The sequence below is a fragment of the Hypanus sabinus genome, chromosome 10, assembly GCF_030144855.1.
Source record: "Hypanus sabinus isolate sHypSab1 chromosome 10, sHypSab1.hap1, whole genome shotgun sequence".
Taxonomy (NCBI): Eukaryota; Metazoa; Chordata; class Chondrichthyes; order Myliobatiformes; family Dasyatidae; genus Hypanus; species Hypanus sabinus.
Window position 1 is genome coordinate 69,190,472 of NC_082715.1, and position 6,000 is coordinate 69,196,471.

The 6,000-nt window shown below is 43.0% G+C and overlaps 1 protein-coding gene across 1 annotated transcript in view; it reads right to left on the reverse strand.

The window, feature by feature from the left end:
- The window catches only part of LOC132400740 (myomesin-2-like), a 43,910-nt gene extending 38,848 nt beyond the window's left edge, over nt 1-5,062 (reverse strand). The window contains exons 1-2 of the mRNA XM_059982039.1: nt 4,125-5,062; nt 656-810 (exon numbers count right to left, since the gene is read on the reverse strand). The gene's annotated coding sequence lies outside the window, so the exon portion shown is untranslated. The remainder of the gene's footprint in view (nt 1-655; nt 811-4,124) is intronic.
- Between the last annotated feature and the right edge of the window lie 938 nt (nt 5,063-6,000).

The window sequence follows — 6,000 nt, forward strand, 5'->3', positions numbered from 1 at the left end:
AGAGTAACAGGTCCTCAGCAGTTGCCTTATCATTTGCTCTTCACTCAACCCTGGAATATCTGGGCAGCAAAGGTGTATACATCAGGATGCTCTTTATCGACTACATCGTAGTATTAAATACTTTCATCCCCTCAAAAATAATCAATAAGCTTCAAGACCTTGACTTAACTCAGTTTCCCCTTGTGCAATTGGATCTTCATTTCCTCATTTGCAAACCCCAGTTAGGTCGGATTAGCAGCGACATCTCCACCTCAGTCTCCTTCAGCACAGGTGGACTGCAAAGCTGTGTGGTTAGCCCCTGCTCTATTTGCTTCACACATGACTGTGTGGCTAAGCATTGCTCCAATTCCATATTCAAGTTTGCTGACACCATTGTTGCTGGCCGAATCAATGGTGACAAACCAGCATACAAGAAGCAGCTTGACTTCAAGAGGAGGAAATCAGCGGTCCATGAGCTAGATCTCACCAGACTATCAGAGGTGGAGAGGGCCAGCAACTTTAAATTCCTTGGTGTTATTATTTCGGAGGACCTGTCCTGGGCATCACAGTCCAGTATGGAAACACCAATGCTCCTGATTGGAAAATCCTACAAACAGCAATGTATATGGCCTAGTCCATCATGAGTGAAGCCATCCCCACCATTGAGTATACTTACATGAAACATTGTCACAGGAAAGCAGCAGCCATCATCAGGGACTCCCAGCAACCCCACATGCTCTCTTCTCACTGCAACCATCAGGGAGAAACTACCGGACTCACAGAACACACACCACCAAGTTCAGGAGCAGTTGTTATTCCTCAACCTTCAGGCTTTAAATCAAAAGGGATAACTTCACTCAACTTCATTTGCCATATTATTGAAATGTTCCCACAATCTGTGGACTCAATTTCAAGGACTATTCATCACAGGTGCTTGATATTTATTGCTTATTTTTTATTATTATTATTTCTTTCTTTTTAAATTTGCACAGTTTGTTGTATTTCGCACAATAGTTGAATACCCAAGTTGATTCAGTCTTTCATTGATTCTATTATGGCTATTATTTTATTATGGATTTATTGAGTATGCCTGCAATAAGATGAATCTCAGGATTGTATGTGGTGACATACATGTACTTTGATAATTAATTTACTTTGAACATTGAACTTTAGCTTCTTCCTCTCAAATTGCAGTGTAAATTCTATCATATTATGATCATTATCTGCTCAGGGTTCCTTTACCTTAAGCTCCCTAAGGAAATCCAGTTCATTACTCAACACCCAACCTGAAATAACTGATACCCTTGTGGGCTCAACCACAAGCAGCTCTAAAAAGCCATCTCATTGATATTCTGCCAAATTCTCTTTCTTGGGATCCATCACCGACCTGATTTTCCCTAACTATCTGCATATTGAAATCCCTCATGACATTTGTAACATTGCCCTTTTCTATCACCTGTTGTAATTGCTACTGTTGGCTACTGTTCTGAGGCCTGTAAATAGCTCCTTTTAAGGTCTTTTTACCCTTGTAGTTTCTTAGCTTTACCACAAGAACTCTACAGCTTCTGATCCAATGTCACCTCTTTCTAGGGATTGACTTATGTTTTACCAATGTCTCCCCTTCTACCTACCTGCCTGCCTGTCCTTTCGCTGCAATATGTATCCTTGGTTTTTAAGCTCCCAATGATAATCTTCTTTCTGCCACTTCTCTGTGATGCCCACAAGTCATACTTGCCGATCTCTCACTGCTCTTCAAGATAGCCTTTCTTATTCCATATAATGCATGCATTCAAATATAACACTTTCAGTCCTGTATTCATCATATTTTATGATTTTGTCCCCCTGTTACACTGCAACCTATCCCACTGACTGCAATTGTGCCCTGTCATCTGCCTGTCCTTCCTGACAGTCTCACTACACACTGCCTCTGCTTGTATACCAACTGCGGCACTTTCAGCCCTATTACTACAATTCCCATCCCCTTGCCAAATTAGTCTAAACTCTCCCAAACAGTTCTAGCAAAGGATATTGTTCCCCCTCAGGTTCAGTGTAACCAGTCCATTTTGTGCAGGTCAGACCTTCCCCAGAAAATATCCCAATTATCCAGACATCTGAAGCCCTCCACCCTGCACCAGTTCATCCTATTCTTAACCTCACCGGTATGTGGCACAGTAGTAATTCAAAGTTTACTACCCTGGAGACCCTGGTTTTCAGTTTTCTACCTTGCTCCCTAAATTCTCTCTTCAGGCTCTCCTGCCTTTTCCTACCCTCCCTCTGCCCCCACCCCAGTAAATCATCACCCTCAACAGTATTCAAAACTGTATACTTATTATTGAGGGGAACAAGCACAGGGTTACTCAGTATTGGTTGCCCCTTTCCTTTAACTCCTGACAGACATCCTGCAACTTAGAGGTGACTACCACCCTGTAACTCCTATCTATCATAGCTTAAATTTCCCAGCTGAACTGAAGGACATTGAACCAGTTCCTTTACACGTTTTCTGAGGTACTGCTACTTGGTGCACCTGGTGCAGAAGTGATTCTCTGGGTGGCTGGAAATCTCCCAGAATTCCCTCATTTCAAACAAAGAACACAACACAACCCTTGGAGCCATTCTCACTGCCCTAACTGTCCACTATCAAATGTAAAATGAAGGATGAAGAAGAAATCTACCAGATACTTACCTTGCCCAAACCTGCTGAGCTGAAGCCTCCCCTCTCTAGCCCTGTTCCACTCCAAAATTGGCCACTCCAGTTGACTCTTCCTATTTTTATTTTCCCTTGCTAATGAATCAAAGTTTGATTAGGCCATGGGAAGAATGCTGAAAGCCTGGTCACATTCCTTTTTCAATCTCTCTCCTTGACATGTGAGTCACCTCCTCTCTCACTCCCGATTTGACTGGCCCAAAAATTATCTGCCCAAGAAAGTAGTCAAGTCAGACCCAATAACAAATTTCAAAAGTCCATTGGACAGATATAAAAGGTTTAGAGAGATAAGGAACAAACATGGGACTAGCTTAGATGGCTGGCACAGATGAAGTGGGCTGAACAGCCTCTTTCCATGATGTATAACTTTATGTGGGACAAAACCAAAGGCTGTGTAATCCGATTGGCCAATTAATGTGAATTGATTCACACCAACAAATAATGCATTGTTCCTTTTCATATCCTCTTGAAAGAACATTGTCTTACTAATAGATTTAAGGGGCAGATTGCATAGGTTGAGTCATTGTCCCGAAAAATGATTAGGTACTGCCATGGGGTGACGATGGATCTCTTGTCGGGTTAAAGCATGAAGTAGAATTGAATCCTTTGATGGCAAAGTGGAAAATAAAATCTGAAAACTGATTATTATCATGGCAATTGATTGGTATGATTACTTAAAGAAAATTTTAACCATGGCCTGCAATTTCTACCTTTGTAAGACAAACTCATGCAAGATACAGCAGCACTTTAAACAGAAGTTAAGTTTCCCGTAAACAAATCCCAAGTAACAATCTTCAGAACAAACGATTAACTTTGACTGAGAACTAACTAATTTAGGTGTGTTGAGCACATATTGAATACATAAAAAAATTGCCAAGCACCTACAAATGTCCCATTTATTGACATATAAACAACAAGTGTAAATAACATTTTGTGATTCTCTCAACCTGAGAATATGAGGCAAGCTGCATTTTATACTGGGTCAGGTGTCATAAAGCAGAATCCATATGGATACAGGTCCTTCTGCCTAACCAGTTAATGCTGAACTTGGTGCCCACCCAGCTCATCCCATCTTGGGTTTTTTTTTTTGGTGCATTTTTGTCATTTTCAAGTTTTTTATTTATTTAGTTAGTGATACATCACGAAATAGGCCCTTCCGACTCTTCGAGCTGTGCTGCCCAGCAACCCCCGATTTAATCCCGGCCTAATTCCGGGACAATTTACCATGACCAATTAACCTACCAACGGGTAGGCTTTTTTTGGACTGTGGGGGGGAAACACACGCACTCACAGGAAGAACGTACGAACGCCTTTCTTACAGAGGACGCCCCAAACTCTGATACCCCGAGCTGTAATAATGCCGCGCTAATCTCAACGCTATCCTACGGTATTCCAAATGTCTTTCAAAATTTGACGGATACAATAATTGAATGATAAGTACCTTTCGGCTGCAGGAAACAAAAGTTGGTCAATACAGGTAAGGCCACTGAGTGGCGCGGTGGTCCCACCCGCGTCGTTGGTTCGGGAGTAACTGTACAGCAAGATCCGGTGAACAACCGATCTAATTCGCTCAGTTAAGAAGGTCTCATCTCCGCTCACTGAGACCTTCGCCTGTTCCGTAAAGCATTCCAGGATATGTGCTTTGGACGCTCCCTTTGAAAGGTTGTTCCACCGACTGATCTCTTTAAAGAAGGACCTTCTTTCTGATGGTCATCTTAATGCGGACATACCATGGCCCGTGTGCTGAAACACCGATTTAAACACGTTCAGGTTGGACTGGCTGAAGCTCGCTGCAGCCAAGGAGAGACTCTACTCTGTGGGGAAAGACCGCAGTCTGTGGCTCCTTCCGCTGCTGGACACGCAGAGCCGAGTCAGCTGGGGGATTTCCTCGAAATACTGTATCGCCCCAGGAAGGGGGGGGGGGGGGGGGTCACATGAGAGAATTTGTTTAAGGCCATAAGACATAGGAGCAGAATTGGGCCATTTGGCCCATCGAACCTGCTTCGCCATTCCATCGGGGCTGATTTATCATCCCTGTCAACCCAATTCTCATGCCTGCTCCCCGTAACCTTTGACATCCTTTCTAATCGCGAAAATATCAGCCTCTGCTATAACTACACCGAATGGTGGTTTGGCCTCCACAGCTAACTGCGGCAAAGAATACCACAATAAAGTAAGTGAACAGTACCAAATGCATTGGGCATGAATGTAAAATGTTATATATATAAATTACAGTTTACAGTTTAAAAGAAATATCAGCCTCTCCAGTTGAGGCACAAATTGGCCAGTTCCACCAGTTTCATCCGGCAGAAGAATCGAACGCCTGAGCGCACGTACCATTAGGCTCAAGGACAATTTCTAACCTGCAGTTACAATGGATCTTCCCTACATTAAATAAACCGAGCAGAATAATGAACTCTTAATCTCTCAGTCTTAATGTCTGCCTGCACTGCACTTTCTCTGTAACTCTGTATCTTGGCGATTGTAGTGATGACTTACAGCGGAGTGAAAAGCTTGAGCATGTAGGTATTAAGAAAGAGGATGTGCTGGAGATTTTGGAAAGCATCACGTTGGAATAGTCACCGGGACCGGACGAGATGTACCCCAGACTACTGTGGGAGGCAAGTGGGTGGGGAGGGGGGGGGGAATTGCTGAACTTCTTTGATCAAAGAAGTTCTAGAGGATTGGAGGGTTGTGGATGTTGTTCCCTTATTCAAGAAAGGGAATAGAGATAGCCCAGGAAATTATAGACCAATGAGTCTTACTTCAGTGGTTGGCAAGCTGATGGAGAAGATCCTGAGAGGCAGGATTTATGAACATTTGGAGAGGCATAATATGATTAGGAATAGTTGGCATGGCTTTGTGAAAGGCAGATCATGCCTTACGAGCCTGATTGAATTTTTTGAAGATGTGACTAAACACATTGATTCAGGTATAGCAGCTAATGTAGTGTATATGGATTTCAGCAAGATAAGGTACCCCATGAAAGGCTTATTGAGAAAGTAAGGAGGCATGAGATCAAACGGAACACTGCTTTGTGGATCCAAAACTGGCTTGCCCACAGAAGGCAAAGAGTGGTTGTAAATGAATCATATTCTACATGGAGGTCAGTGGCCAGTGGGGATCTGTTCTGGGATGCCTACTCTTTGTGATTTTTATAAATAACCTGGATGAAGAAGTGGAGGGATGGGTTAGTAAATTTGCTGATGACACAAAGGTTGGGGGTGTTGTGGATAGTGTGGAGGGCTTTCAGAGGTTATAGTGAGACACTGATAGGATACAAATCTGGGCTGAGAAGTGGGGGATGGAGTTCAACC